The following is a 25283-nucleotide window of genomic DNA, read 5'->3' as shown; positions in this document are numbered from 1 at the left end:
AAAATGTAATAGAAAAGAATGTTATGGCTATATAAAATTACCTACAGCACCTGGTATTCCCAGGTGGTCTCCTGTCCAAGTACTAACCAGGCCCAACACTGCATAGCTTCCAAGATCAGACGAGATTGGGCATGTCCAGTGTGCTTTGGCTGTAGGTGCTCAAAAACATTAACTTTAGACCTCTTTTACTTCTTAACTCAAGTAAATTCATTGATAAGTTGAAAAAGTTAAATGTAAAATGTAATAGAAAAGAATGTTATGGCAGTATAAAATTACCTACAGCATCTGGTATTCCCTGGTGGTCTCCCATCGAAGTACTAACCAGGCCCAACACTGCATAGCTTCCAAGATCAGATGAGATTGTTATTGTCCAGTGTGCTTTGGCTGTAGGTGCTCAAAAACATTAACTTTAGACCTCTTTTACTTCTTAACTCAAGTAAATTCATTGATAAGTTGAAAAAATGTAATGTAAAATGTAATAGAAAAGAATGTTATGGCTATATAAAATTACCTACAGCACCTGGTATTCCCAGGTGGTCTCCCATCCAAGTACTAACCATGCCCAACACTGCATAGCTTCCAAGACCAAACGAGATTGGGCATGTCCAGTGTGGTTTGGCTGTAGGTGCTCAAAAGCATTAACTTTAGACCTCTATTACTTCTTAACTCAAGTAAATTCATTGATAAGTTGAAAAAATTAAATGTAAAATGTAATAGAATAGACTGTTATGGCAGTATAAAATTACCTACAGCACCTGGGATTCCTAGGTGGTCTCCCATCCAAGTACTAACCAGGCCCAACACTGCATAGCTTCCAAAATCAGACGAGATTGGGCATGTCCAGTGCGGTTTGGCTGTAGGTGCTCAAAAACATTAACTTTAGACCTCTTTAACTGCTTAACTCAAGTAAATTCAATGATAAGTTGAAAAATGAAATGTAAAATGTAATAGAAAAGAATGTTTTGGCAGTATAAAATTACCTACAGCTCCTAGTATTCCCAGGTGGTCTCCCATCCAAGTACTAACCAGGCCCAACACTGCATAACTTCCAAGAACAGATGAGATTGGGCATGTCCTCTTTGGTTTGACTGTAGGTGCTCAAAAACATTAACTTTAGACCTCTTTTACTTCTTAACTCAAGTAAATTCATTGATAAGTTGAAAAAATTAAAAGTAAAATGTAATAGAAAAGAATGTTATGGCTGCATAAAATTACCTACAGCACCTGGCATTCCCAGGTAGTCTCCCATCCAAGTACGAACAAGGCCGAACACTGCATAGCTTCCAAGATCAGACGAGATTGGGCATGTCCAGTATAGTTTGGCTGTAGGTGCTCAAAAACATTAACTTTAGACCTCTTTTACTTCTTAACTCAAGCAAATTCAATGATTAGTTGAAAAATGAAATGTAAAATGTAATAGAAAAGAATGTTATGGCAGTATAAAATTACCTACAGCACCTGGCATTCCCAGGGGGTCTCCCATCCAAGTACTAACCAGGCCCAACACTGCATAGCTTTCAAGATCAGACGAGATTGGGCATGTCCAGTGTGGTTTGACAGCAGGTGCTCAAAAACATTAACTTTAGACCTCTTTTACTTCTTAACTCAAGTAAATTTATTGATAAGTTGAAAAAATGTAATGTAAAATTTAATAGGAAAGAATGTTATGGCTATATAAAATTTCCTACAGCACCTGGTATTCCCAAGTGGTCTCCCGTCCAAGTACTAACCAGGCCCAACACTGCATAGCTTCCAAGATCAAACAAGATTGGGCATGTCCAGTGTGGTTTGGCTGTAGGTGCTCAAAAGCATTAACTTTAGACCTCTATTACTTCTTAACTCAAGTAAATTCATTGATAAGTTGAAAAAATTAAATGTAAAATGTAATAGAATAGACTGTTATGGCAGTATAAAATTACCTACAGCACCTGGGATTCCTAGGTGGTCTCCCATCAAAGTACTAACCAGGCGCAACACTGCATAGCTTCCAAGATCAGACGAGATTGGGCATGTCCAGTGTGGTTTGGCTGTATGTGCTCAAAAACATTAACTTTAGACCTCTTTTACTTCTTAACTCAAGTAAATTCAATGATAAGTTGAAAAATGAAATGTAAAATGTAATAGAAAAGAATGTTTTGGCAGTATAAAATTACCTACAGCTCTTGGTATTCCCAGGTTGTCTCCCATCCAAGTACTAACCAGGCCAACACTGCATAGCTTTCAAGATCAGACGAGATTGGGCATGTCCAGTGTGGTTTGGCTGTAGGTGCCCAAAACCATTATCTTTAGACCTCTATTACTTCTTAACTCAAGTAAATTCATTGATAAGTTGAAAAAATTAAATGTAAAATGTAATAGAAAAGAATGTCATGGCACTATAAAATTACCTACAGCACCTGGTATTCCCAGGTGGTCTCCCATCCAAGTACTAACCAGGCCCAATACTGCACAGCTTCCAAGATCAAACAAGATTGGGCATGTCCAGTGTGGTTTGGCAGTAGGTGCTCAAACACATTAACTTTAGACCTCTTTTACTTCTTAACTCAAGTAAATTCATTGATAAGTTGAAAAAATTAAATGTAAAATGTAATGGAAAAGAATGTTATGGCAGTATAAAATTACCTACAGCACCTGGTATTCCCAGGTGGTCTCCCATCCAAGTACTAACCAGGCCCAACACTGCATAGCTTCCAAGATCAGATGAAATTGGGCATGTCCAGTGTGGTTTGACTGTAGGTGCTCAAAAACATTAACTTTAGACCTCTTTTACTTCTTAACTCAAGTAAATTCATTGATAAGTTGAAAAAATGTAATGTAAAATGTAATAGAAAAGAATGTTATGGCTATATAAAATTACCTACAGCACCTGGTATTCCCAGGTGGTCTCCCATCCAAGTACTAACCAGGCCCAACACTGCATAGCTTCCAAGATCAGACGAGATTGGGCATGTCCAGTGTGGTTTGGCTGTAGGTGCTCAAAAGCATTAACTTTAGACCTCTATTACTTCTTAACTCAAGTAAATTCATTGATAAGTTGAAAAAATTAAATGTAAAATGTAGTAGAAAAGAATGTTATGGCAGTATAAAATTACCTACAGCACCTGGGATTACTAGGTGGTCTCCCATCCAAGTACTAACGAGGCCCACCACTGCATAGCTTCCAAGATCAGATGAGATTGGGCATGTCCAGTATGGTTTGGCTGTAGGTGCTCAAAAACATTAACTTTAGACCTCTTTTACTTCTTAACTCAAGTAAATTCAATGATAAGTTGAAAAATGAAATGTAAAATGTAATGGAAATGAATGTTATGGCAGTATAAAATTACCTACAGCACCTGGTATTCCCAGGTGGTCTCCCATTCATGTATTAACCAGGCCCAACACTGCATAGCTTCCAAAATCAGACGATATTGGGCATGTCCAGTGTGGTTTGGCTGTAGGTGCCCAAAACCATTAATTTTAGACCTCTATTACTTCTTAACTCAAGTAAATTCATTGATAAGTTGAAAAAATTAAATGTAAAATGTAATAGAAAAGAATGTTATGGCAGTATAAAATTATCTACAGCACCTGGTATTCCCAGGTGGTCTCCCATCCAAGTACTTACCAGGCCCAACACTGCATAGCTTCCAAGTTCAGACGAGATTGGGCATGTCCAGTGTGGTTTGGCTGTAGGTGCTCAAAAACATTAACTTTAGACCTCTTACTTCTTAACTCAAGTAAATTCAATGATTAGTTGAAAAATGAAATGAAAAATGTAATAGAAAAGAATGTTATGGTAGTATAAAATTACCTACAGCACCTCGCATTCCCAGGTGGTCTCCCATCCAAGTACTAACCAGGCCCAACACTGCATAGCTTTCAAGATCAGACGAGATTGGGCATGTCCAGTGTGGTTTGACTGTAGGTGCTCAAAAACATTAACTTTAGACCTCTTTTACTTCTTAACTCAAGTTAATTCATTGATAAGTTGAAAAAATGTAATGTAAAATGTAATAGAAAAGAATGTTATGACTATATAAAATTACCTACAGCACCTGGTAGTCCCAGGTGGTCTCCCATCCAAGTACTAACCAGGCCCAACACTGCATAGCTTCCAAGATCAGACGAGATTGGGCATGTCCAGTGTGGTTTGGCTGTAGGTGCCCAAAGCCTTAACTTTAGACCTCTATTACTTCTTAACTCAAGTAAATTCATTGATAAGCTGAAAAAATTAAATGTAAAATGTAATAGAAAAGAATGTTATGGCAGTATAAAATTACCTACAGCACCTGGTATTCCCAGGTGGTCTCCCATCCAAGTACTAACCAGGCCCAACACTACATAGTTTCCAAGATCAAACAAGATTGGGAATGTCCAGTGTGGTTTGGCTGTAGGTGCTCAAAAACATTAATTTTAGACCTCTTTTACTTCTTAACTCAAGTAAATTCATTGATAAGTTGAAAATATTAGATGTAATATGTAATAGAAAAGAATGTTTTGGCTGTATAAAATTTCCAACAGGTACTGGTATTCCCAGGTGGTCTCCCATCCAAGTACAAACCAGGCCCAACACAGCAAAGCTTACAAGATCAGACGAGATTGGGCATGTCCAGTGTGGTTTGGCTGTAGGTGCTCAAAAGCATTAAATTTAGACCTCTATTACTTCTTAACTCAAGTAAATTCATTGATATGTTGAAAAAATTAAATGTAAAATGTAATAGAAAAGAATGTTATGGCAGTATAAAATTACCTACAGCACCTGGTATTCCCAGGGGGTCTCCCATCCAAGTACTAACCAGGCCCAACACTGCATAGCTTCCAAGATCAGACGAGATTGTGCATGTCCAGTGTGGTTTGACTGTAGGTGCTCAAAAACATTAACTTTAGACCTCTTTTACTTCTTAACTCAAGTAAATTCATTGATAAGTTGAAAAAATGTAATGTAAAATGTAATAGAAAAGAATGTTATGGCTATATAAAATTACCTACAGCACCTGGTATTCCCAGGTGGTCTCCTGTCCAAGTACTAACCAGGCCCAACACTGCATAGCTTCCAAGATCAGACGAGATTGGGCATGTCCAGTGTGCTTTGGCTGTAGGTGCTCAAAAACATTAACTTTAGACCTCTTTTACTTCTTAACTCAAGTAAATTCATTGATAAGTTGAAAAAATTAAATGTAAATTGTAATAGAAAAGAAAGTTTTGGCTGTATAAAATTACCTACAGCACCTGGTATTCCCAGGTGGTCTCCCATCCAAGTAGTAACCAGGCCAAACACCGCATTGCTTCCAAGATCAGATGAGATTGGGCATGTCCAGTGTGGTTTGGCTGTAGGTGCTCAAAAACATTAACTTTAGACCTCTTTTACTGCTTAACTCAAGTAAATTCAATGATAAGTTGAAAAATGAAATGTAAAATGTAATAGAAAAGAATGTTTTCCCAGTATAAAATTACCTACAGCTCCTAGTATTCCCAGGTGGTCTCCCATCCAAGTACTAACCAGGCCCAATACTGCATAACTTCCAAGAACAGATGAGATTGGGCATGTCCTCTGTGGTTTGACTGTAGGTGCTCAAAAACATTAACTTTAGACCTCTTTTACTTCTTAACTCAAGTAAATTCATTGATAAGTTGAAAAAATTAAAAGTAAAATGTAATAGAAAAGAATGTTATGGCTGCATAAAATTACCTACAGCACCTGGCATTCCCAGGTAGTCTCCAATCCAAGTACGAACAAGGCCCAACACTGCATAGCTTCCAAGATCAGACGAGATTGGGCATGTCCAGTATAGTTTGGCTGTAGGTCCTCAAAAACATTAACTTTAGACCTCTTTTACTTCTTAACTCAAGCAAATTCAATGATTAGTTGAAAAATGAAATGTAAAATGTAATAGAAAAGAATGTTATGGCAGTATAAAATTACCTATTGCACCTGGTATTCCCATGTGTTCTCCCATCCAAGTACTAACCAGGCCCAACACTGCATAGCTTCCAATATCAAACAAGATTGGGCATGTCCAGTGTGGTTTGGCTGTAGGTGCTCAAAAACATTAACTTTAGACCTCTATTACTTCTTAACTCAAGTAAATTCATTGATAAGTTGAAAAAATTAAATGTAAAATGTAATAGAAAATAATGTTATGGCAGTATAAAATTACCTACAGCTCCTGGTATTCCCAGGTGGTCTCCCATCCAAGTACTAACCAGGCCCAACACTGCATAACTTCCAAGATCAGACGAGATTGGGCATGTCCAGTGTGGTTTGGCTGTAGGTGCTCAAAAACGTTAACTTTAGACCTCTTTTACTTCTTAACTCAAGTAAATTCATTGATAAGTTGAAAAAATTAAATGTAAAATGTAATAGAAAAGAATGTTTTGGCTGTATAAAATTTCATACAGCAACTGCAATTCCAAGGTGGTCTCCCATCCAAGTACAAACCAGGCCCAACACTGCATAGCTTATAAGATCAGACGAGATTGGGCATGTCCAGTGTGGTTTGGCTGTAGGTGCCCAAAACCATTATCTTTAGACCTCTATTACTTCTTAACTCAAGTAAATTCATTGATAAGTTGAAAAAATTAAATGTAAAATGTAATAGAAAAGAATGTCATGGCACTATAAAATTACCTACAGCACCTGGTATTCCCAGCTGGTCTCCCATCCAAGTACTAACCAGGCCCAATACTGCATAGCTTCCAAGATCAAACAAGATTGGGCATGTCCAGTGTGGTTTGGCAGTAGGTGCTCAAAAACATTAACTTTAGACCTCTTTTACTTCTTAACTCAAGTAAATTCATTGATAAGTTGAAAAAATTAAATGTAAAATGTAATGGAAAAGAATGTTATGGCAGTATAAAATTACCTACAGCACCTGGTATTCCCAGGTGGTCTCCCATCCAAGTACTAACCAGGCCCAACACTGCATAGCTTCCAAGATCAGATGAAATTGGGCATGTCCAGTGTGGTTTGACTGTAGGTGCTCAAAAACATTAACTTTAGACCTCTTTTACTTCTTAACTAAAGTAAATTCATTGATAAGTTGAAAAAATGTAATGTAAAATGTAATAGAAAAGAATGTTATGGCTATATAAAATTACCTACAGCACCTGGTATTCCCAGGTGGTCTCCCATCCAAGTACTAACCAGGCCCAACACTGCATAGCTTCCAAGATCAGACGAGATTGGGCATGTCCAGTGTGGTTTGGCTGTAGGTGCTCAAAAGCATTAACTTTAGACCTCTATTACTTCTTAACTCAAGTAAATTCATTGATAAGTTGAAAAAATTAAATGTAAAATGTAGTAGAAAAGAATGTTATGGCAGTATAAAATTACCTACAGCACCTGGGATTACTAGGTGGTCTCCCATCCAAGTACTAACGAGGCCCACCACTGCATAGCTTCCAAGATCAGATGAGATTGGGCATGTCCAGTATGGTTTGGCTGTAGGTGCTCAAAAACATTAACTTTAGACCTCTTTTACTTCTTAACTCAAGTAAATTCAATGATAAGTTGAAAAATGAAATGTAAAATGTAATGGAAACGAATGTTATGGCAGTATAAAATTACCTACAGCACCTGGTATTCCCAGGTGGTCTCCCATTCATGTACTAACCAGGCCCAACACTGCATAGCTTCCAAAATCAGACGATATTGGGCATGTCCAGTGTGGTTTGGCTGTAGGTGCCCAAAACCATTAATTTTAGACCTCTATTACTTCTTAACTCAAGTAAATTCATTGATAATTTGAAAAAATTAAATGTAAAATGTAATAGAAAAGAATGTTATGGCAGTATAAAATTATCTACAGCACCTGGTATTCCCAGGTGGTCTCCCATCCAAGTACTTACCAGGCCCAACACTGCATAGCTTCCAAGTTCAGACGAGATTGGGCATGTCCAGTGTGGTTTGGCTGTAGGTGCTCAAAAACATTAACTTTAGACCTCTTACTTCTTAACTCAAGTAAATTCAATGATTAGTTGAAAAATGAAATGAAAAATGTAATAGAAAAGAATGTTATGGTAGTATAAAATTACCTACAGCACCTCGCATTCCCAGGTGGTCTCCCATCCAAGTACTAACCAGGCCCAACACTGCATAGCTTTCAAGATCAGACGAGATTGCGCATGTCCAGTGTGGTTTGACTGTAGGTGCTCAAAAACATTAACTTTAGACCTCTTTTACTTCTTAACTCAAGTTAATTCATTGATAAGTTGAAAAAATGTAATGTAAAATGTAATAGAAAAGAATGTTATGACTATATAAAATTACCTACAGCACCTGGTAGTCCCAGGTGGTCTCCCATCCAAGTACTAACCAGGCCCAACACTGCATAGCTTCCAAGATCAGACGAGATTGGGCATGTCCAGTGTGGTTTGGCTGTAGGTGCCCAAAGCCTTAACTTTAGACCTCTATTACTTCTTAACTCAAGTAAATTCATTGATAAGCTGAAAAAATTAAATGTAAAATGTAATAGAAAAGAATGTTATGGCAGTATAAAATTACCTACAGCACCTGGTATTCCCAGGTGGTCTCCCATCCAAGTACTAACCAGGCCCAACACTACATAGTTTCCAAGATCAAACAAGATTGGGAATGTCCAGTGTGGTTTGGCTGTAGGTGCTCAAAAACATTAATTTTAGACCTCTTTTACTTCTTAACTCAAGTAAATTCATTGATAAGTTGAAAATATTAGATGTAAAATGTAATAGAAAAGAATGTTTTGGCTGTATAAAATTTCCAACAGGTACTGGTATTCCCAGGTGGTCTCCCATCCAAGTACAAACCAGGCCCAACACAGCAAAGCTTACAAGATCAGATGAGATTGGGCATGTCCAGTGTGGTTTGGCTGTAGGTGCTCAAAAGCATTAAATTTAGACCTCTATTACTTCTTAACTCAAGTAAATTCATTGATATGTTGAAAAAATTAAATGTAAAATGTAATAGAAAAGAATGTTATGGCAGTATAAAATTACCTACAGCACCTGGTATTCCCAGGGGGTCTCCCATCCAAGTACTAACCAGGCCCAACACTGCATAGCTTCCAAGATCAGACGAGATTGTGCATGTCCAGTGTGGTTTGACTGTAGGTGCTCAAAAACATTAACTTTAGACCTCTTTTACTTCTTAACTCAAGTAAATTCATTGATAAGTTGAAAAAATGTAATGTAAAATGTAATAGAAAAAAATGTTATGGCTATATAAAATTACCTACAGCACCTGGTATTCCCAGGTGGTCTCCTGTCCAAGTACTAACCAGGCCCAACACTGCATAGCTTCCAAGATCAGACGAGATTGGGCATGTCCAGTGTGCTTTGGCTGTAGGTGCTCAAAAACATTAACTTTAGACCTCTTTTACTTCTTAACTCAAGTAAATTCATTGATAAGTTGAAAAAATTAAATGTAAATTGTAATAGAAAAGAAAGTTTTGGCTGTATAAAATTACCTACAGCACCTGGTATTCCCAGGTGGTCTCCCATCCAAGTAGTAACCAGGCCAAACACCGCATTGCTTCCAAGATCAGATGAGATTGGGCATGTCCAGTGTGGTTTGGCTGTAGGTGCTCAAAAACATTAACTTTAGACCTCTTTTACTGCTTAACTCAAGTAAATTCAATGATAAGTTGAAAAATGAAATGTAAAATGTAATAGAAAAAAATGTTTTGGCAGTATAAAATTACCTACAGCTCCTAGTATTCCCAGGTGGTCTCCCATCCAAGTACTAACCAGGCCCAACACTGCATAACTTCCAAGAACAGATGAGATTGGGCATGTCCTCTGTGGTTTGACTGTAGGTGCTCAAAAACATTAACTTTAGACCTCTTTTACTTCTTAACTCAAGTAAATTCATTGATAAGTTGAAAAAATTAAATGTAAAATGTAATAGAAAAGAATGTTTTGGCTGTCTAAAATTACATACAGCACCTGGTATTCCCAGGTGGTTTCCCATCCAAGTACAAACCAGGCCCAACACTGCATAGTTTGCAAGATCAGACGAGATTGGGCATGTCCAGTGTGGTTTGGCTGTAGGCGCTCAAAAACATTAATTTTAGACCTCTTTTACTTCTTAACTCAAGTAAATTCATTGATAAGTTGAAAAAATTAAATGTAAAATGTAATAGAAAAGAATGTTATGGCAGTATAAAATTACCGACAGCATCTGGTATTCCCTGGTGGTCTCCCATCGAAGTACTAACCAGGCCCAACACTGCATAGCTTCCAAGATCAGATGAGATTGTTATTGTCCAGTGTGCTTTGGCTGTAGGTGCTCAAAAACATTAACTTTAGACCTCTTTTACTTCTTAACTCAAGTAAATTCATTGATAAGTTGAAAAAATGTAATGTAAAATGTAATAGAAAAGAATGTTATGGCTATATAAAATTACCTACAGCACCTGGTATTCCCAGGTGGTCTCCCATCCAAGTACTAACCATGCCCAACACTGCATAGCTTCCAAGACCAAACGAGATTGGGCATGTCCAGTGTGGTTTGGCTGTAGGTGCTCAAAAGCATTAACTTTAGACCTCTATTACTTCTTAACTCAAGTAAATTCATTGATAAGTTGAAAAAATTAAATGTAAAATGTAATAGAATAGACTGTTATGGCAGTATAAAATTACCTACAGCACCTGGGATTCCTAGGTGGTCTCCTATCCAAGTACTAACCAGGCCCAAAACTGCATAGCTTCCAAAATCAGATGAGATTGGGCATGTCCAGTGCGGTTTGGCTGTAGGTGCTCAAAAACATTAACTTTAGACGTCTTTTACTGCTTAACTCAAGTAAATTCAATGATAAGTTGAAAAATGAAATGTAAAATGTAATAGAAAAGAATGTTTTGGCAGTATAAAATTACCTACAGCTCCTAGTATTCCCAGGTGGTCTCCCATCCAAGTACTAACCAGGCCCAACACTGCATAACTTCCAAGAACAGATGAGATTGGGCATGTCCTCTGTGGTTTGACTGTAGGTGCTCAAAAACATTAACTTTAGACCTCTTTTACTTCTTAACTCAAGTAAATTCATTGATAAGTTGAAAAAATTAAAAGTAAAATGTAATAGAAAAGAATGTTATGGCTGCATAAAATTACCTACAGCACCTGGCATTCCCAGGTAGTCTCCCATCCAAGTACGAACAAGGCCCAACACTGCATAGCTTCCAAGATCAGACGAGATTGGGCATGTCCAGTATAGTTTGGCTGTAGGTGCTCAAAAACATTAACTTTAGACCTCTTTTACTTCTTAACTCAAGCAAATTCAATGATTAGTTGAAAAATGAAATGTAAAATGTAATAGAAAAGAATGTTATGGCAGTATAAAATTACCTATTGCACCTGGTATTCCCATGTGTTCTCCCATCCAAGTACTAACCAGGCCCAACACTGCATAGCTTCCAATATCAGACGAGATTGGGCATGTCCAGTGTGGTTTGGCTGTAGGTGCTCAAAAACATTAACTTTAGACCTCTATTACTTCTTAACTCAAGTAAATTCATTGATAAGTTGAAAAAATTAAATGTAAAATGTAATAGAAAATAATGTTATGGCAGTATAAAATTACCTACAGCTCCTGGTATTCCCAGGTGGTCTCCCATCCAAGTACTAACCAGGCCCAACACTGCATAACTTCCAAGATCAGACGAGATTGGGCATGTCCAGTGTGGTTTGGCTGTAGGTGCTCAAAAATATTAACTTTAGACCTCTATTACTTCTTAACTCAAGTAAATTCATTGATAAGCTGAAAAAATTAAATGTAAAATGTAATAGAAAAGAATGTTATGGCAGTATAAAATTACCTACAGCACCTGGTATTCCCAGGTGGTCTCCCATCCAAGTACTAACCAGGCCCAACACTACATAGTTTCCAAGATCAAACAAGATTGGGAATGTCCAGTGTGGTTTGGCTGTAGGTGCTCAAAAACATTAATTTTAGACCTCTTTTACTTCTTAACTCAAGTAAATTCATTGATAAGTTGAAAATATTAGATGTAAAATGTAATAGAAAAGAATGTTATGGCTGCATAAAATTACCTACAGCACCTGGCATTCCCAGGTAGTCTCCCATCCAAGTACGAACAAGGCCCAACACTGCATAGCTTCCAAGATCAGATGAGATTGGGCATGTCCAGTGTGGTTTGGCTGTAGGTGCTCAAAAACATTAACTTTAGACCTCTTTTACTGCTTAACTCAAGTAAATTCAATGATAAGTTGAAAAATGAAATGTAAAATGTAATAGAAAAGAATGTTTTGGCAGTATAAAATTACCTACAGCTCCTAGTATTCCCAGGTGGTCTCCCATCCAAGTACTAACCAGGCCCAACACTGCATAACTTCCAAGAACAGATGAGATTGGGCATGTCCTCTGTGGTTTGACTGTAGGTGCTCAAAAACATTAACTTTAGACCTCTTTTACTTCTTAACTCAAGTAAATTCATTGATAAGTTGAAAAAATTAAATGTAAAATGTAATAGAAAAGAATGTTTTGGCTGTCTAAAATTACCTACAGCACCTGGTATTCCCAGGTGGTTTCCCATCCAAGTACAAACCAGGCCCAACACTGCATAGTTTGCAAGATCAGACGAGATTGGGCATGTCCAGTGTGGTTTGGCTGTAGGTGCTCAAAAACATTAATTTTAGACCTCTTTTACTTCTTAACTCAAGTAAATTCATTGATAAGTTGAAAAAATTAAATGTAAAATGTAATAGAAATGAATGTTATGGCAGTATAAAATTACCTACAGCATCTGGTATTCCCTGGTGGTCTCCCATCGAAGTACTAACCAGGCCCAACACTGCATAGCTTCCAAGATCAGATGAGATTGTTATTGTCCAGTGTGCTTTGGCTGTAGGTGCTCAAAAACATTAACTTTAGACCTCTTTTACTTCTTAACTCAAGTAAATTCATTGATAAGTTGAAAAAATGTAATGTAAAATGTAATAGAAAAGAATGTTATGGCTATATAAAATTACCTACAGCACCTGGTATTCCCAGGTGGTCTCCCATCCAAGTACTAACCATGCCCAACACTGCATAGCTTCCAAGACCAAACGAGATTGGGCATGTCCAGTGTGGTTTGGCTGTAGGTGCTCAAAAGCATTAACTTTAGACCTCTATTACTTCTTAACTCAAGTAAATTCATTGATAAGTTGAAAAAATTAAATGTAAAATGTAATAGAATAGACTGTTATGGCAGTATAAAATTACCTACAGCACCTGGGATTCCTAGGTGGTCTCCTATCCAAGTACTAACCAGGCCCAACACTGCATAGCTTCCAAAATCAGATGAGATTGGGCATGTCCAGTGCGGTTTGGCTGTAGGTGCTCAAAAACATTAACTTTAGACCTCTTTTACTGCTTAACTCAAGTAAATTCAATGATAAGTTGAAAAATGAAATGTAAAATGTAATAGAAAAGAATGTTTTGGCAGTATAAAATTACCTACAGCTCCTAGTATTCCCAGGTGGTCTCCCATCCATGTACTAACCAGGCCCAACACTGCATAACTTCCAAGAACAGATGAGATTGGGCATGTCCTCTGTGGTTTGACTGTAGGTGCTCAAAAACATTAACTTTAGACCTCTTTTACTTCTTAACTCAAGCAAATTCAATGATTAGTTGAAAAATGAAATGTAAAATGTAATAGAAAAGAATGTTATGGCAGTATAAAATTACCTATTGCACCTGGTATTCCCATGTGTTCTCCCATCCAAGTACTAACCAGGCCCAACACTGCATAGCTTCCAATATCAGACGAGATTGGGCATGTCCAGTGTGGTTTGGCTGTAGGTGCTCAAAAACATTAACTTTAGACCTCTATTACTTCTTAACTCAAGTAAATTCATTGATAAGTTGAAAAAATTAAATGTAAAATGTAATAGAAAATAATGTTATGGCAGTATAAAATTACCTACAGCTCCTGGTATTCCCAGGTGGTCTCCCATCCAAGTACTAACCAGGCCCAACACTGCATAACTTCCAAGATCAGACGAGATTGGGCATGTCCAGTGTGGTTTGGCTGTAGGTGCTCAAAAATATTAACTTTAGACCTCTATTACTTCTTAACTCAAGTAAATTCATTGATAAGCTGAAAAAATTAAATGTAAAATGTAATAGAAAAGAATGTTATGGCAGTATAAAATTACCTACAGCACCTGGTATTCCCAGGTGGTCTCCCATCCAAGTACTAACCAGGCCCAACACTACATAGTTTCCAAGATCAAACAAGATTGGGAATGTCCAGTGTGGTTTGGCTGTAGGTGCTCAAAAACATTAATTTTAGACCTCTTTTACTTCTTAACTCAAGTAAATTCATTGATAAGTTGAAAATATTAGATGTAAAATGTAATAGAAAAGAATGTTTTGGCTGTATAAAATTTCCAACAGGTACTGGTATTCCCAGGTGGTCTCCCATCCAAGTACAAACCAGGCCCAACACAGCAAAGCTTACAAGATCAGACGAGATTGGGCATGTCCAGTGTGGTTTGGCTGTAGGTGCTCAAAAGCATTAAATTTAGACCTCTATTACTTCTTAACTCAAGTAAATTCATTGATATGTTGAAAAAATTAAATGTAAAATGTAATAGAAAAGAATGTTATGGCAGTATAAAATTACCTACAGCACCTGGTATTCCCAGGTGGTCTCCCATCCAAGTAGTAACCAGGCCAAACACCGCATTGCTTCCAAGATCAGATGAGATTGGGCATGTCCAGTGTCGTTTGGCTGTAGGTGCTCAAAAACATTAACTTTAGACCTCTTTTACTGCTTAACTCAAGTAAATTCAATGATAAGTTGAAAAATGAAATGTAAAATGTAATAGAAAAGAATGTTTTCCCAGTATAAAATTACCTACAGCTCCTAGTATTCCCAGGTGGTCTCCCATCCAAGTACTAACCAGGCCCAATACTGCATAACTTCCAAGAACAGATGAGATTGGGCATGTCCTCTGTGGTTTGACTGTAGGTGCTCAAAAACATTAACTTTAGACCTCTTTTACTTCTTAACTCAAGTAAATTCATTGATAAGTTGAAAAAATTAAAAGTAAAATGTAATAGAAAAGAATGTTATGGCTGCATAAAATTACCTACAGCACCTGGCATTCCCAGGTAGTCTCCCATCCAAGTACGAACAAGGCCCAACACTGCATAGCTTCCAAGATCAGACGAGATTGGGCATGTCCAGTATAGTTTGGCTGTAGGTGCTCAAAAACATTAACTTTAGACCTCTTTTACTTCTTAACTCAAGCAAATTCAATGATTAGTTGAAAAATGAAATGTAAAATGTAATAGAAAAGAATGTTATGGCAGTATAAAATTACCTATTGCACCTGGTATTCCCATGTGTTCTCCCATCCAAGTACTAACCAGGCCCAACACTGCATAGCTTCCAATATCAGACGAGATTGGGCATGTCCAGTGTGGTTTGGCTGTAGGTGCTCAAAAACATTAACTTTAGACCTCTATTACTTCTTAACTCAAGTAAATTCATTGATAAGTTGAAAAAATTAAATGTAAAATGTAATAGAAAATAATGTTATGGCAGTATAAAATTACCTACAGCTCCTGGTATTCCCAGGTGGTCTCCCATCCAAGTACTAACCAGGCCCAACACTGCATAACTTCCAAGATCAGACGAGATTGGGCATGTCCAGTGTGGTTTGGCTGTAGGTGCTCAAAAACATTAACTTTAGACCTCTTTTACTTCTTAACTCAAGTAAATTCATTGATAAGTTGAAAAAATTAAATGTAAAATGTAATAGAAAAGAATGTTTTGGCTGTATAAAATTTCCTACAGCAACTGCAATTCCAAGGTGGTCTCCCATCCAAGTACAAACCAGGCCCAACACTGCATAGCTTATAAGATCAGACGAGATTGGGCATGTCCAGTGTGGTTTGGCTGTAGGTGCCCAAAACCATTATCTTTAGACCTCTATTACTTCTTAACTCAAGTAAATTCATTGATAAGTTGAAAAAATTAAATGTAAAATGTAATAGAAAAGAATGTCATGGCACTATAAAATTACCTACAGCACCTGGTATTCCCAGCTGGTCTCCCATCCAAGTACTAACCAGGCCCACTACTGCATAGCTTCCAAGATCAAACAAGATTGGGCATGTCCAGTGTGGTTTGGCAGTAGGTGCTCAAAAACATTAACTTTAGACCTCTTTTACTTCTTAACTCAAGTAAATTCATTGATAAGTTGAAAAAATTAAATGTAAAATGTAATGGAAAAGAATGTTATGGCAGTATAAAATTACCTACAGCACCTGGTATTCCCAGGTGGTCTCCCATCCAAGTACTAACCAGGCCCAACACTGCATAGCTTCCAAGATCAGATGAAATTGGGCATGTCCAGTGTGGTTTGACTGTAGGTGCTCAAAAACATTAACTTTAGACCTCTTTTACTTCTTAACTAAAGTAAATTCATTGATAAGTTGAAAAAATGTAATGTAAAATGTAATAGAAAAGAATGTTATGGCTATATAAAATTACCTACAGCACCTGGTATTCCCAGGTGGTCTCCCATCCAAGTACTAACCAGGCCCAACACTGCATAGCTTCCAAGATCAGACGAGATTGGGCATGTCCAGTGTGGTTTGGCTGTAGGTGCTCAAAAGCATTAACTTTAGACCTCTATTACTTCTTAACTCAAGTAAATTCATTGATAAGTTGAAAAAATTAAATGTAAAATGTAGTAGAAAAGAATGTTATGGCAGTATAAAATTACCTACAGCACCTGGGATTACTAGGTGGTCTCCCATCCAAGTACTAACGAGGCCCACCACTGCATAGCTTCCAAGATCAGATGAGATTGGGCATGTCCAGTATGGTTTGGCTGTAGGTGCTCAAAAACATTAACTTTAGACCTCTTTTACTTCTTAACTCAAGTAAATTCAATGATAAGTTGAAAAATGAAATGTAAAATGTAATGGAAACGAATGTTATGGCAGTATAAAATTACCTACAGCACCTGGTATTCCCAGGTGGTTTCCCATTCATGTACTAACCAGGCCCAACACTGCATAGCTTCCAAAATCAGACGAGATTGGGCATGTCCAGTGTGGTTTGGCTGTAGGTGCTCAAAAACATTAACTTTAGACCTCTTACTTCTTAACTCAAGTAAATTCAATGATTAGTTGAAAAATGAAATGAAAAATGTAATAGAAAAGAATGTTATGGTAGTATAAAATTACCTACAGCACCTCGCATTCCCAGGTGGTCTCCCATCCAAGTACTAACCAGGCCCAACACTGCATAGCTTTCAAGATCAGACGAGATTGCGCATGTCCAGTGTGGTTTGACTGTAGGTGCTCAAAAACATTAACTTTAGACCTCTTTTACTTCTTAACTCAAGTTAATTCATTGATAAGTTGAAAAAATGTAATGTAAAATGTAATAGAAAAGAATGTTATGACTATATAAAATTACCTACAGCACCTGGTAGTCCCAGGTGGTCTCCCATCCAAGTACTAACCAGGCCCAACACTGCATAGCTTCCAAGATCAGACGAGATTGGGCATGTCCAGTGTGGTTTGGCTGTAGGTGCCCAAAGCCTTAACTTTAGACCTCTATTACTTCTTAACTCAAGTAAATTCATTGATAAGCTGAAAAAATTAAATGTAAAATGTAATAGAAAAGAATGTTATGGCAGTATAAAATTACCTACAGCACCTGGTATTCCCAGGTGGTCTCCCATCCAAGTACTAACCAGGCCCAACACTACATAGTTTCCAAGATCAAACAAGATTGGGAATGTCCAGTGTGGTTTGGCTGTAGGTGCTCAAAAACATTAATTTTAGACCTCTTTTACTTCTTAACTCAAGTAAATTCATTGATAAGTTGAAAATATTAGATGTAAAATGTAATAGAAAAGAATGTTTTGGCTGTATAAAATTTCCAACAGGTACTGGTATTCCCAGGTGGTCTCCCATCCAAGTACAAACCAGGCCCAACACAGCAAAGCTTACAAGATCAGACGAGATTGGGCATGTCCAGTGTGGTTTGGCTGTAGGTGCTCAAAAGCATTAAATTTAGACCTCTATTACTTCTTAACTCAAGTAAATTCATTGATATGTTGAAAAAATTAAATGTAAAATGTAATAGAAAAGAATGTTATGGCAGTATAAAATTACCTACAGCACCTGGTATTCCCAGGGGGTCTCCCATCCAAGTACTAACCAGGCCCAACACTGCATAGCTTCCAAGATCAGACGAGATTGTGCATGTCCAGTGTGGTTTGACTGTAGGTGCTCAAAAACATTAACTTTAGACCTCTTTTACTTCTTAACTCAAGTAAATTCATTGATAAGTTGAAAAAATGTAATGTAAAATGTAATAGAAAAAAATGTTATGGCTATATAAAATTACCTACAGCACCTGGTATTCCCAGGTGGTCTCCTGTCCAAGTACTAACCAGGCCCAACACTGCATAGCTTCCAAGATCAGACGAGATTGGGCATGTCCAGTGTGCTTTGGCTGTAGGTGCTCAAAAACATTAACTTTAGACCTCTTTTACTTCTTAACTCAAGTAAATTCATTGATAAGTTGAAAAAATTAAATGTAAATTGTAATAGAAAAGAAAGTTTTGGCTGTATAAAATTACCTACAGCACCTGGTATTCCCAGGTGGTCTCCCATCCAAGTAGTAACCAGGCCAAACACCGCATTGCTTCCAAGATCAGATGAGATTGGGCATGTCCAGTGTGGTTTGGCTGTAGGTGCTCAAAAACATTAACTTTAGACCTCTTTTACTGCTTAACTCAAGTAAATTCAATGATAAGTTGAAAAATGAAATGTAAAATGTAATAGAAAAAAATGTTTTGGCAGTATAAAATTACCTACAGCTCCTAGTATTCCCAGGTGGTCTCCCATCCAAGTACTAACCAGGCCCAACACTGCATAACTTCCAAGAACAGATGAGATTGGGCATGTCCTCTGTGGTTTGACTGTAGGTGCTCAAAAACATTAACTTTAGACCTCTTTTACTTCTTAACTCAAGTAAATTCATTGATAAGTTGAAAAAATTAAATGTAAAATGTAATAGAAAAGAATGTTTTGGCTGTCTAAAATTACCTACAGCACCTGGTATTCCCAGGTGGTTTCCCATCCAAGTACAAACCAGGCCCAACACTGCATAGTTTGCAAGATCAGACGAGATTGGGCATGTCCAGTGTGGTTTGGCTGTAGGCGCTCAAAAACATTAATTTTAGACCTCTTTTACTTCTTAACTCAAGTAAATTCATTGATAAGTTGAAAAAATTAAATGTAAAATGTAATAGAAAAGAATGTTATGGCAGTATAAAATTACCGACAGCATCTGGTATTCCCTGGTGGTCTCCCATCGAAGTACTAACCAGGCCCAACACTGCATAGCTTCCAAGATCAGATGAGATTGTTATTGTCCAGTGTGCTTTGGCTGTAGGTGCTCAAAAACATTAACTTTAGACCTCTTTTACTTCTTAACTCAAGTAAATTCATTGATAAGTTGAAAAAATGTAATGTAAAATGTAATAGAAAAGAATGTTATGGCTATATAAAATTACCTACAGCACCTGGTATTCCCAGGTGGTCTCCCATCCAAGTACTAACCATGCCCAACACTGCATAGCTTCCAAGACCAAACGAGATTGGGCATGTCCAGTGTGGTTTGGCTGTAGGTGCTCAAAAGCATTAACTTTAGACCTCTATTACTTCTTAACTCAAGTAAATTCATTGATAAGTTGAAAAAATTAAATGTAAAATGTAATAGAATAGACTGTTATGGCAGTATAAAATTACCTACAGCACCTGGGATTCCTAGGTGGTCTCCTATCCAAGTACTAACCAGGCCCAAAACTGCATAGCTTCCAAAATCAGATGAGATTGGGCATGTCCAGTGCGGTTTGGCTGTAGGTGCTCAAAAACATTAACTTTAGACGTCTTTTACTGCTTAACTCAAGTAAATTCAATGATAAGTTGAAAAATGAAATGTAAAATGTAATAGAAAAGAATGTTTTGGCAGTATAAAATTACCTACAGCTCCTAGTATTCCCAGGTGGTCTCCCATCCAAGTACTAACCAGGCCCAACACTGCATAACTTCCAAGAACAGATGAGATTGGGCATGTCCTCTGTGGTTTGACTGTAGGTGCTCAAAAACATTAACTTTAGACCTCTTTTACTTCTTAACTCAAGTAAATTCATTGATAAGTTGAAAAAATTAAAAGTAAAATGTAATAGAAAAGAATGTTATGGCTGCATAAAATTACCTACAGCACCTGGCATTCCCAGGTAGTCTCCCATCCAAGTACGAACAAGGCCCAACACTGCATAGCTTCCAAGATCAGACGAGATTGGGCATGTCCAGTATAGTTTGGCTGTAGGTGCTCAAAAACATTAACTTTAGACCTCTTTTACTTCTTAACTCAAGCAAATTCAATGATTAGTTGAAAAATGAAATGTAAAATGTAATAGAAAAGAATGTTATGGCAGTATAAAATTACCTATTGCACCTGGTATTCCCATGTGTTCTCCCATCCAAGTACTAACCAGGCCCAACACTGCATAGCTTCCAATATCAGACGAGATTGGGCATGTCCAGTGTGGTTTGGCTGTAGGTGCTCAAAAACATTAACTTTAGACCTCTATTACTTCTTAACTCAAGTAAATTCATTGATAAGTTGAAAAAATTAAATGTAAAATGTAATAGAAAATAATGTTATGGCAGTATAAAATTACCTACAGCTCCTGGTATTCCCAGGTGGTCTCCCATCCAAGTACTAACCAGGCCCAACACTGCATAACTTCCAAGATCAGACGAGATTGGGCATGTCCAGTGTGGTTTGGCTGTAGGTGCTCAAAAATATTAACTTTAGACCTCTATTACTTCTTAACTCAAGTAAATTCATTGATAAGCTGAAAAAATTAAATGTAAAATGTAATAGAAAAGAATGTTATGGCAGTATAAAATTACCTACAGCACCTGGTATTCCCAGGTGGTCTCCCATCCAAGTACTAACCAGGCCCAACACTACATAGTTTCCAAGATCAAACAAGATTGGGAATGTCCAGTGTGGTTTGGCTGTAGGTGCTCAAAAACATTAATTTTAGACCTCTTTTACTTCTTAACTCAAGTAAATTCATTGATAAGTTGAAAATATTAGATGTAAAATGTAATAGAAAAGAATGTTATGGCTGCATAAAATTACCTACAGCACCTGGCATTCCCAGGTAGTCTCCCATCCAAGTACGAACAAGGCCCAACACTGCATAGCTTCCAAGATCAGATGAGATTGGGCATGTCCAGTGTGGTTTGGCTGTAGGTGCTCAAAAACATTAACTTTAGACCTCTTTTACTGCTTAACTCAAGTAAATTCAATGATAAGTTGAAAAATGAAATGTAAAATGTAATAGAAAAGAATGTTTTGGCAGTATAAAATTACCTACAGCTCCTAGTATTCCCAGGTGGTCTCCCATCCAAGTACTAACCAGGCCCAACACTGCATAACTTCCAAGAACAGATGAGATTGGGCATGTCCTCTGTGGTTTGACTGTAGGTGCTCAAAAACATTAACTTTAGACCTCTTTTACTTCTTAACTCAAGTAAATTCATTGATAAGTTGAAAAAATTAAATGTAAAATGTAATAGAAAAGAATGTTTTGGCTGTCTAAAATTACCTACAGCACCTGGTATTCCCAGGTGGTTTCCCATCCAAGTACAAACCAGGCCCAACACTGCATAGTTTGCAAGATCAGACGAGATTGGGCATGTCCAGTGTGGTTTGGCTGTAGGTGCTCAAAAACATTAATTTTAGACCTCTTTTACTTCTTAACTCAAGTAAATTCATTGATAAGTTGAAAAAATTAAATGTAAAATGTAATAGAAAAGAATGTTATGGCAGTATAAAATTACCTACAGCATCTGGTATTCCCTGGTGGTCTCCCATCGAAGTACTAACCAGGCCCAACACTGCATAGCTTCCAAGATCAGATGAGATTGTTATTGTCCAGTGTGCTTTGGCTGTAGGTGCTCAAAAACATTAACTTTAGACCTCTTTTACTTCTTAACTCAAGTAAATTCATTGATAAGTTGAAAAAATGTAATGTAAAATGTAATAGAAAAGAATGTTATGGCTATATAAAATTACCTACAGCACCTGGTATTCCCAGGTGGTCTCCCATCCAAGTACTAACCATGCCCAACACTGCATAGCTTCCAAGACCAAACGAGATTGGGCATGTCCAGTGTGGTTTGGCTGTAGGTGCTCAAAAGCATTAACTTTAGACCTCTATTACTTCTTAACTCAAGTAAATTCATTGATAAGTTGAAAAAATTAAATGTAAAATGTAATAGAATAGACTGTTATGGCAGTATAAAATTACCTACAGCACCTGGGATTCCTAGGTGGTCTCCTATCCAAGTACTAACCAGGCCCAACACTGCATAGCTTCCAAAATCAGATGAGATTGGGCATGTCCAGTGCGGTTTGGCTGTAGGTGCTCAAAAACATTAACTTTAGACCTCTTTTACTGCTTAACTCAAGTAAATTCAATGATAAGTTGAAAAATGAAATGTAAAATGTAATAGAAAAGAATGTTTTGGCAGTATAAAATTACCTACAGCTCCTAGTATTCCCAGGTGGTCTCCCATCCATGTACTAACCAGGCCCAACACTGCATAACTTCCAAGAACAGATGAGATTGGGCATGTCCTCTGTGGTTTGACTGTAGGTGCTCAAAAACATTAACTTTAGACCTCTTTTACTTCTTAACTCAAGCAAATTCAATGATTAGTTGAAAAATGAAATGTAAAATGTAATAGAAAAGAATGTTATGGCAGTATAAAATTACCTATTGCACCTGGTATTCCCATGTGTTCTCCCATCCAAGTACTAACCAGGCCCAACACTGCATAGCTTCCAATATCAGACGAGATTGGGCATGTCCAGTGTGGTTTGGCTGTAGGTGCTCAAAAACATTAACTTTAGACCTCTATTACTTCTTAACTCAAGTAAATTCATTGATAAGTTGAAAAAATTAAATGTAAAATGTAATAGAAAATAATGTTATGGCAGTATAAAATTACCTACAGCTCCTGGTATTCCCAGGTGGTCTCCCATCCAAGTACTAACCAGGCCCAACACTGCATAACTTCCAAGATCAGACGAGATTGGGCATGTCCAGTGTGGTTTGGCTGTAGGTGCTCAAAAATATTAACTTTAGACCTCTATTACTTCTTAACTCAAGTAAATTCATTGATAAGCTGAAAAAATTAAATGTAAAATGTAATAGAAAAGAATGTTATGGCAGTATAAAATTACCTACAGCACCTGGTATTCCCAGGTGGTCTCCCATCCAAGTACTAACCAGGCCCAACACTACATAGTTTCCAAGATCAAACAAGATTGGGAATGTCCAGTGTGGTTTGGCTGTAGGTGCTCAAAAACATTAATTTTAGACCTCTTTTACTTCTTAACTCAAGTAAATTCATTGATAAGTTGAAAATATTAGATGTAAAATGTAATAGAAAAGAATGTTTTGGCTGTATAAAATTTCCAACAGGTACTGGTATTCCCAGGTGGTCTCCCATCCAAGTACAAACCAGGCCCAACACAGCAAAGCTTACAAGATCAGACGAGATTGGGCATGTCCAGTGTGGTTTGGCTGTAGGTGCTCAAAAGCATTAAATTTAGACCTCTATTACTTCTTAACTCAAGTAAATTCATTGATATGTTGAAAAAATTAAATGTAAAATGTAATAGAAAAGAATGTTATGGCAGTATAAAATTACCTACAGCACCTGGTATTCCCAGGTGGTCTCCTGTCCAAGTACTAACCAGGCCCAACACTGCATAGCTTCCAAGATCAGACGAGATTGGGCATGTCCAGTGTGCTTTGGCTGTAGGTGCTCAAAAACATTAACTTTAGACCTCTTTTACTTCTTAACTCAAGTAAATTCATTGATAAGTTGAAAAAATTAAATGTAAATTGTAATAGAAAAGAAAGTTTTGGCTGTATAAAATTACCTACAGCACCTGGTATTCCCAGGTGGTCTCCCATCCAAGTAGTAACCAGGCCAAACACCGCATTGCTTCCAAGATCAGATGAGATTGGGCATGTCCAGTGTCGTTTGGCTGTAGGTGCTCAAAAACATTAACTTTAGACCTCTTTTACTGCTTAACTCAAGTAAATTCAATGATAAGTTGAAAAATGAAATGTAAAATGTAATAGAAAAGAATGTTTTCCCAGTATAAAATTACCTACAGCTCCTAGTATTCCCAGGTGGTCTCCCATCCAAGTACTAACCAGGCCCAATACTGCATAACTTCCAAGAACAGATGAGATTGGGCATGTCCTCTGTGGTTTGACTGTAGGTGCTCAAAAACATTAACTTTAGACCTCTTTTACTTCTTAACTCAAGTAAATTCATTGATAAGTTGAAAAAATTAAAAGTAAAATGTAATAGAAAAGAATGTTATGGCTGCATAAAATTACCTACAGCACCTGGCATTCCCAGGTAGTCTCCCATCCAAGTACGAACAAGGCCCAACACTGCATAGCTTCCAAGATCAGACGAGATTGGGCATGTCCAGTATAGTTTGGCTGTAGGTGCTCAAAAACATTAACTTTAGACCTCTTTTACTTCTTAACTCAAGCAAATTCAATGATTAGTTGAAAAATGAAATGTAAAATGTAATAGAAAAGAATGTTATGGCAGTATAAAATTACCTATTGCACCTGGTATTCCCATGTGTTCTCCCATCCAAGTACTAACCAGGCCCAACACTGCATAGCTTCCAATATCAGACGAGATTGGGCATGTCCAGTGTGGTTTGGCTGTAGGTGCTCAAAAACATTAACTTTAGACCTCTATTACTTCTTAACTCAAGTAAATTCATTGATAAGTTGAAAAAATTAAATGTAAAATGTAATAGAAAATAATGTTATGGCAGTATAAAATTACCTACAGCTCCTGGTATTCCCAGGTGGTCTCCCATCCAAGTACTAACCAGGCCCAACACTGCATAACTTCCAAGATCAGACGAGATTGGGCATGTCCAGTGTGGTTTGGCTGTAGGTGCTCAAAAACATTAACTTTAGACCTCTTTTACTTCTTAACTCAAGTAAATTCATTGATAAGTTGAAAAAATTAAATGTAAAATGTAATAGAAAAGAATGTTTTGGCTGTATAAAATTTCCTACAGCAACTGCAATTCCAAGGTGGTCTCCCATCCAAGTACAAACCAGGCCCAACACTGCATAGCTTATAAGATCAGACGAGATTGGGCATGTCCAGTGTGGTTTGGCTGTAGGTGCCCAAAACCATTATCTT

General features: G+C 37.3%; 10 non-coding genes and 88 pseudogenes across 10 annotated transcripts; all 98 read right to left on the bottom strand.

Annotated features, from left to right (window-relative positions):
• Window positions 1-38: 38 nt before the first annotated feature.
• Window positions 39-157, bottom strand: LOC148492990 (5S ribosomal RNA; annotated as a pseudogene).
• A 116-nt stretch (window positions 158-273) lies between these two features.
• LOC148492989 (5S ribosomal RNA) lies at window positions 274-392 on the bottom strand (annotated as a pseudogene).
• A 116-nt stretch (window positions 393-508) lies between these two features.
• LOC148492988 (5S ribosomal RNA) lies at window positions 509-627 on the bottom strand (annotated as a pseudogene).
• A 116-nt stretch (window positions 628-743) lies between these two features.
• LOC148492987 (5S ribosomal RNA) lies at window positions 744-862 on the bottom strand (annotated as a pseudogene).
• Window positions 863-977: 115 nt separating this feature from the next.
• LOC148492986 (5S ribosomal RNA) lies at window positions 978-1096 on the bottom strand (annotated as a pseudogene).
• A 116-nt stretch (window positions 1097-1212) lies between these two features.
• Window positions 1213-1331, bottom strand: LOC148492985 (5S ribosomal RNA; annotated as a pseudogene).
• A 115-nt stretch (window positions 1332-1446) lies between these two features.
• LOC148492984 (5S ribosomal RNA) lies at window positions 1447-1565 on the bottom strand (annotated as a pseudogene).
• Window positions 1566-1681: 116 nt separating this feature from the next.
• LOC148492983 (5S ribosomal RNA) lies at window positions 1682-1800 on the bottom strand (annotated as a pseudogene).
• Window positions 1801-1916: 116 nt separating this feature from the next.
• On the bottom strand, window positions 1917-2035 carry LOC148492982 (5S ribosomal RNA; annotated as a pseudogene).
• A 115-nt stretch (window positions 2036-2150) lies between these two features.
• On the bottom strand, window positions 2151-2268 carry LOC148492981 (5S ribosomal RNA; annotated as a pseudogene).
• A 116-nt stretch (window positions 2269-2384) lies between these two features.
• On the bottom strand, window positions 2385-2503 carry LOC148492980 (5S ribosomal RNA; annotated as a pseudogene).
• A 116-nt stretch (window positions 2504-2619) lies between these two features.
• LOC148492979 (5S ribosomal RNA) lies at window positions 2620-2738 on the bottom strand (annotated as a pseudogene).
• Window positions 2739-2854: 116 nt separating this feature from the next.
• On the bottom strand, window positions 2855-2973 carry LOC148492978 (5S ribosomal RNA). The gene has a single exon (XR_015870224.1). It is a non-coding gene; the product is annotated as a 5S ribosomal RNA (ribosomal RNA).
• A 116-nt stretch (window positions 2974-3089) lies between these two features.
• On the bottom strand, window positions 3090-3208 carry LOC148492977 (5S ribosomal RNA; annotated as a pseudogene).
• Window positions 3209-3323: 115 nt separating this feature from the next.
• Window positions 3324-3442, bottom strand: LOC148492976 (5S ribosomal RNA; annotated as a pseudogene).
• Window positions 3443-3558: 116 nt separating this feature from the next.
• Window positions 3559-3677, bottom strand: LOC148492975 (5S ribosomal RNA; annotated as a pseudogene).
• A 113-nt stretch (window positions 3678-3790) lies between these two features.
• LOC148492974 (5S ribosomal RNA) lies at window positions 3791-3909 on the bottom strand (annotated as a pseudogene).
• A 116-nt stretch (window positions 3910-4025) lies between these two features.
• Window positions 4026-4144, bottom strand: LOC148492973 (5S ribosomal RNA; annotated as a pseudogene).
• A 115-nt stretch (window positions 4145-4259) lies between these two features.
• LOC148492972 (5S ribosomal RNA) lies at window positions 4260-4378 on the bottom strand (annotated as a pseudogene).
• Window positions 4379-4729: 351 nt separating this feature from the next.
• LOC148492971 (5S ribosomal RNA) lies at window positions 4730-4848 on the bottom strand (annotated as a pseudogene).
• Window positions 4849-4964: 116 nt separating this feature from the next.
• LOC148492970 (5S ribosomal RNA) lies at window positions 4965-5083 on the bottom strand (annotated as a pseudogene).
• A 116-nt stretch (window positions 5084-5199) lies between these two features.
• LOC148492969 (5S ribosomal RNA) lies at window positions 5200-5318 on the bottom strand (annotated as a pseudogene).
• Window positions 5319-5433: 115 nt separating this feature from the next.
• Window positions 5434-5552, bottom strand: LOC148492968 (5S ribosomal RNA; annotated as a pseudogene).
• Window positions 5553-5668: 116 nt separating this feature from the next.
• LOC148492967 (5S ribosomal RNA) lies at window positions 5669-5787 on the bottom strand (annotated as a pseudogene).
• A 115-nt stretch (window positions 5788-5902) lies between these two features.
• On the bottom strand, window positions 5903-6021 carry LOC148492966 (5S ribosomal RNA; annotated as a pseudogene).
• A 116-nt stretch (window positions 6022-6137) lies between these two features.
• LOC148492965 (5S ribosomal RNA) lies at window positions 6138-6256 on the bottom strand. Its single transcript, XR_015870538.1, has one exon. It is a non-coding gene; the product is annotated as a 5S ribosomal RNA (ribosomal RNA).
• A 351-nt stretch (window positions 6257-6607) lies between these two features.
• Window positions 6608-6726, bottom strand: LOC148492964 (5S ribosomal RNA; annotated as a pseudogene).
• Window positions 6727-6842: 116 nt separating this feature from the next.
• On the bottom strand, window positions 6843-6961 carry LOC148492963 (5S ribosomal RNA; annotated as a pseudogene).
• Window positions 6962-7077: 116 nt separating this feature from the next.
• LOC148492962 (5S ribosomal RNA) lies at window positions 7078-7196 on the bottom strand. The gene has a single exon (XR_015870223.1). It is a non-coding gene; the product is annotated as a 5S ribosomal RNA (ribosomal RNA).
• Window positions 7197-7312: 116 nt separating this feature from the next.
• On the bottom strand, window positions 7313-7431 carry LOC148492961 (5S ribosomal RNA; annotated as a pseudogene).
• A 115-nt stretch (window positions 7432-7546) lies between these two features.
• LOC148492960 (5S ribosomal RNA) lies at window positions 7547-7665 on the bottom strand (annotated as a pseudogene).
• Window positions 7666-7781: 116 nt separating this feature from the next.
• LOC148492959 (5S ribosomal RNA) lies at window positions 7782-7900 on the bottom strand (annotated as a pseudogene).
• A 113-nt stretch (window positions 7901-8013) lies between these two features.
• On the bottom strand, window positions 8014-8132 carry LOC148492958 (5S ribosomal RNA; annotated as a pseudogene).
• A 116-nt stretch (window positions 8133-8248) lies between these two features.
• LOC148492957 (5S ribosomal RNA) lies at window positions 8249-8367 on the bottom strand (annotated as a pseudogene).
• Window positions 8368-8482: 115 nt separating this feature from the next.
• On the bottom strand, window positions 8483-8601 carry LOC148492956 (5S ribosomal RNA; annotated as a pseudogene).
• Window positions 8602-8952: 351 nt separating this feature from the next.
• Window positions 8953-9071, bottom strand: LOC148492955 (5S ribosomal RNA; annotated as a pseudogene).
• Window positions 9072-9187: 116 nt separating this feature from the next.
• LOC148492954 (5S ribosomal RNA) lies at window positions 9188-9306 on the bottom strand (annotated as a pseudogene).
• A 116-nt stretch (window positions 9307-9422) lies between these two features.
• Window positions 9423-9541, bottom strand: LOC148492953 (5S ribosomal RNA; annotated as a pseudogene).
• A 115-nt stretch (window positions 9542-9656) lies between these two features.
• LOC148492952 (5S ribosomal RNA) lies at window positions 9657-9775 on the bottom strand (annotated as a pseudogene).
• A 116-nt stretch (window positions 9776-9891) lies between these two features.
• Window positions 9892-10010, bottom strand: LOC148492951 (5S ribosomal RNA; annotated as a pseudogene).
• Window positions 10011-10361: 351 nt separating this feature from the next.
• Window positions 10362-10480, bottom strand: LOC148492950 (5S ribosomal RNA; annotated as a pseudogene).
• A 116-nt stretch (window positions 10481-10596) lies between these two features.
• LOC148492949 (5S ribosomal RNA) lies at window positions 10597-10715 on the bottom strand (annotated as a pseudogene).
• A 115-nt stretch (window positions 10716-10830) lies between these two features.
• On the bottom strand, window positions 10831-10949 carry LOC148492948 (5S ribosomal RNA; annotated as a pseudogene).
• A 116-nt stretch (window positions 10950-11065) lies between these two features.
• Window positions 11066-11184, bottom strand: LOC148492947 (5S ribosomal RNA; annotated as a pseudogene).
• A 115-nt stretch (window positions 11185-11299) lies between these two features.
• Window positions 11300-11418, bottom strand: LOC148492946 (5S ribosomal RNA; annotated as a pseudogene).
• Window positions 11419-11534: 116 nt separating this feature from the next.
• LOC148492945 (5S ribosomal RNA) lies at window positions 11535-11653 on the bottom strand. Its single transcript, XR_015870536.1, has one exon. It is a non-coding gene; the product is annotated as a 5S ribosomal RNA (ribosomal RNA).
• A 116-nt stretch (window positions 11654-11769) lies between these two features.
• Window positions 11770-11888, bottom strand: LOC148492944 (5S ribosomal RNA; annotated as a pseudogene).
• Window positions 11889-12004: 116 nt separating this feature from the next.
• On the bottom strand, window positions 12005-12123 carry LOC148492943 (5S ribosomal RNA; annotated as a pseudogene).
• Window positions 12124-12238: 115 nt separating this feature from the next.
• LOC148492942 (5S ribosomal RNA) lies at window positions 12239-12357 on the bottom strand (annotated as a pseudogene).
• A 116-nt stretch (window positions 12358-12473) lies between these two features.
• Window positions 12474-12592, bottom strand: LOC148492941 (5S ribosomal RNA; annotated as a pseudogene).
• Window positions 12593-12708: 116 nt separating this feature from the next.
• Window positions 12709-12827, bottom strand: LOC148492940 (5S ribosomal RNA; annotated as a pseudogene).
• A 116-nt stretch (window positions 12828-12943) lies between these two features.
• On the bottom strand, window positions 12944-13062 carry LOC148492939 (5S ribosomal RNA; annotated as a pseudogene).
• Window positions 13063-13178: 116 nt separating this feature from the next.
• LOC148492938 (5S ribosomal RNA) lies at window positions 13179-13297 on the bottom strand (annotated as a pseudogene).
• Window positions 13298-13412: 115 nt separating this feature from the next.
• Window positions 13413-13531, bottom strand: LOC148492937 (5S ribosomal RNA; annotated as a pseudogene).
• Window positions 13532-13646: 115 nt separating this feature from the next.
• On the bottom strand, window positions 13647-13765 carry LOC148492936 (5S ribosomal RNA; annotated as a pseudogene).
• A 116-nt stretch (window positions 13766-13881) lies between these two features.
• LOC148492935 (5S ribosomal RNA) lies at window positions 13882-14000 on the bottom strand. Its single transcript, XR_015870534.1, has one exon. It is a non-coding gene; the product is annotated as a 5S ribosomal RNA (ribosomal RNA).
• Window positions 14001-14116: 116 nt separating this feature from the next.
• On the bottom strand, window positions 14117-14235 carry LOC148492934 (5S ribosomal RNA; annotated as a pseudogene).
• Window positions 14236-14586: 351 nt separating this feature from the next.
• On the bottom strand, window positions 14587-14705 carry LOC148492933 (5S ribosomal RNA; annotated as a pseudogene).
• A 115-nt stretch (window positions 14706-14820) lies between these two features.
• Window positions 14821-14939, bottom strand: LOC148492932 (5S ribosomal RNA; annotated as a pseudogene).
• Window positions 14940-15055: 116 nt separating this feature from the next.
• On the bottom strand, window positions 15056-15174 carry LOC148492931 (5S ribosomal RNA; annotated as a pseudogene).
• Window positions 15175-15289: 115 nt separating this feature from the next.
• Window positions 15290-15408, bottom strand: LOC148492930 (5S ribosomal RNA; annotated as a pseudogene).
• A 116-nt stretch (window positions 15409-15524) lies between these two features.
• Window positions 15525-15643, bottom strand: LOC148492929 (5S ribosomal RNA). Its single transcript, XR_015870531.1, has one exon. It is a non-coding gene; the product is annotated as a 5S ribosomal RNA (ribosomal RNA).
• Window positions 15644-15994: 351 nt separating this feature from the next.
• LOC148492928 (5S ribosomal RNA) lies at window positions 15995-16113 on the bottom strand (annotated as a pseudogene).
• Window positions 16114-16229: 116 nt separating this feature from the next.
• On the bottom strand, window positions 16230-16348 carry LOC148492927 (5S ribosomal RNA; annotated as a pseudogene).
• A 116-nt stretch (window positions 16349-16464) lies between these two features.
• Window positions 16465-16583, bottom strand: LOC148492926 (5S ribosomal RNA). The gene has a single exon (XR_015870221.1). It is a non-coding gene; the product is annotated as a 5S ribosomal RNA (ribosomal RNA).
• Window positions 16584-16699: 116 nt separating this feature from the next.
• LOC148492925 (5S ribosomal RNA) lies at window positions 16700-16818 on the bottom strand (annotated as a pseudogene).
• A 115-nt stretch (window positions 16819-16933) lies between these two features.
• Window positions 16934-17052, bottom strand: LOC148492924 (5S ribosomal RNA; annotated as a pseudogene).
• Window positions 17053-17165: 113 nt separating this feature from the next.
• On the bottom strand, window positions 17166-17284 carry LOC148492923 (5S ribosomal RNA; annotated as a pseudogene).
• A 116-nt stretch (window positions 17285-17400) lies between these two features.
• Window positions 17401-17519, bottom strand: LOC148492922 (5S ribosomal RNA; annotated as a pseudogene).
• Window positions 17520-17634: 115 nt separating this feature from the next.
• Window positions 17635-17753, bottom strand: LOC148492921 (5S ribosomal RNA; annotated as a pseudogene).
• A 351-nt stretch (window positions 17754-18104) lies between these two features.
• LOC148492920 (5S ribosomal RNA) lies at window positions 18105-18223 on the bottom strand (annotated as a pseudogene).
• Window positions 18224-18339: 116 nt separating this feature from the next.
• Window positions 18340-18458, bottom strand: LOC148492919 (5S ribosomal RNA; annotated as a pseudogene).
• A 116-nt stretch (window positions 18459-18574) lies between these two features.
• On the bottom strand, window positions 18575-18693 carry LOC148492918 (5S ribosomal RNA; annotated as a pseudogene).
• A 115-nt stretch (window positions 18694-18808) lies between these two features.
• LOC148492917 (5S ribosomal RNA) lies at window positions 18809-18927 on the bottom strand (annotated as a pseudogene).
• A 116-nt stretch (window positions 18928-19043) lies between these two features.
• On the bottom strand, window positions 19044-19162 carry LOC148492916 (5S ribosomal RNA; annotated as a pseudogene).
• Window positions 19163-19513: 351 nt separating this feature from the next.
• On the bottom strand, window positions 19514-19632 carry LOC148492915 (5S ribosomal RNA; annotated as a pseudogene).
• A 116-nt stretch (window positions 19633-19748) lies between these two features.
• Window positions 19749-19867, bottom strand: LOC148492914 (5S ribosomal RNA; annotated as a pseudogene).
• Window positions 19868-19982: 115 nt separating this feature from the next.
• Window positions 19983-20101, bottom strand: LOC148492913 (5S ribosomal RNA; annotated as a pseudogene).
• A 116-nt stretch (window positions 20102-20217) lies between these two features.
• On the bottom strand, window positions 20218-20336 carry LOC148492912 (5S ribosomal RNA; annotated as a pseudogene).
• Window positions 20337-20451: 115 nt separating this feature from the next.
• LOC148492911 (5S ribosomal RNA) lies at window positions 20452-20570 on the bottom strand (annotated as a pseudogene).
• Window positions 20571-20686: 116 nt separating this feature from the next.
• On the bottom strand, window positions 20687-20805 carry LOC148492910 (5S ribosomal RNA). The gene has a single exon (XR_015870528.1). It is a non-coding gene; the product is annotated as a 5S ribosomal RNA (ribosomal RNA).
• Window positions 20806-20921: 116 nt separating this feature from the next.
• LOC148492909 (5S ribosomal RNA) lies at window positions 20922-21040 on the bottom strand (annotated as a pseudogene).
• Window positions 21041-21156: 116 nt separating this feature from the next.
• On the bottom strand, window positions 21157-21275 carry LOC148492908 (5S ribosomal RNA; annotated as a pseudogene).
• Window positions 21276-21390: 115 nt separating this feature from the next.
• LOC148492907 (5S ribosomal RNA) lies at window positions 21391-21509 on the bottom strand (annotated as a pseudogene).
• A 116-nt stretch (window positions 21510-21625) lies between these two features.
• On the bottom strand, window positions 21626-21744 carry LOC148492906 (5S ribosomal RNA; annotated as a pseudogene).
• A 116-nt stretch (window positions 21745-21860) lies between these two features.
• On the bottom strand, window positions 21861-21979 carry LOC148492905 (5S ribosomal RNA; annotated as a pseudogene).
• A 116-nt stretch (window positions 21980-22095) lies between these two features.
• On the bottom strand, window positions 22096-22214 carry LOC148492904 (5S ribosomal RNA; annotated as a pseudogene).
• Window positions 22215-22330: 116 nt separating this feature from the next.
• Window positions 22331-22449, bottom strand: LOC148492903 (5S ribosomal RNA; annotated as a pseudogene).
• A 115-nt stretch (window positions 22450-22564) lies between these two features.
• Window positions 22565-22683, bottom strand: LOC148492902 (5S ribosomal RNA; annotated as a pseudogene).
• A 115-nt stretch (window positions 22684-22798) lies between these two features.
• Window positions 22799-22917, bottom strand: LOC148492901 (5S ribosomal RNA; annotated as a pseudogene).
• Window positions 22918-23033: 116 nt separating this feature from the next.
• LOC148492900 (5S ribosomal RNA) lies at window positions 23034-23152 on the bottom strand. The gene has a single exon (XR_015870526.1). It is a non-coding gene; the product is annotated as a 5S ribosomal RNA (ribosomal RNA).
• A 116-nt stretch (window positions 23153-23268) lies between these two features.
• On the bottom strand, window positions 23269-23387 carry LOC148492899 (5S ribosomal RNA; annotated as a pseudogene).
• A 351-nt stretch (window positions 23388-23738) lies between these two features.
• LOC148492898 (5S ribosomal RNA) lies at window positions 23739-23857 on the bottom strand (annotated as a pseudogene).
• A 116-nt stretch (window positions 23858-23973) lies between these two features.
• On the bottom strand, window positions 23974-24092 carry LOC148492897 (5S ribosomal RNA; annotated as a pseudogene).
• Window positions 24093-24207: 115 nt separating this feature from the next.
• LOC148492896 (5S ribosomal RNA) lies at window positions 24208-24326 on the bottom strand (annotated as a pseudogene).
• A 116-nt stretch (window positions 24327-24442) lies between these two features.
• Window positions 24443-24561, bottom strand: LOC148492895 (5S ribosomal RNA; annotated as a pseudogene).
• A 115-nt stretch (window positions 24562-24676) lies between these two features.
• On the bottom strand, window positions 24677-24795 carry LOC148492894 (5S ribosomal RNA; annotated as a pseudogene).
• A 116-nt stretch (window positions 24796-24911) lies between these two features.
• LOC148492893 (5S ribosomal RNA) lies at window positions 24912-25030 on the bottom strand. The gene has a single exon (XR_015870524.1). It is a non-coding gene; the product is annotated as a 5S ribosomal RNA (ribosomal RNA).
• Between the last annotated feature and the right edge of the window lie 253 nt (window positions 25031-25283).

This window comes from Taudactylus pleione, unplaced genomic scaffold (assembly GCF_031769625.1).
Source record: "Taudactylus pleione unplaced genomic scaffold, aTauple2 ptg000550l, whole genome shotgun sequence".
Taxonomy (NCBI): domain Eukaryota; kingdom Metazoa; phylum Chordata; class Amphibia; order Anura; family Myobatrachidae; genus Taudactylus; species Taudactylus pleione.
The sequence above is the reverse complement of the archived record's forward strand: the minus strand, read 5'-3'. Positions and strand labels throughout refer to the sequence as shown.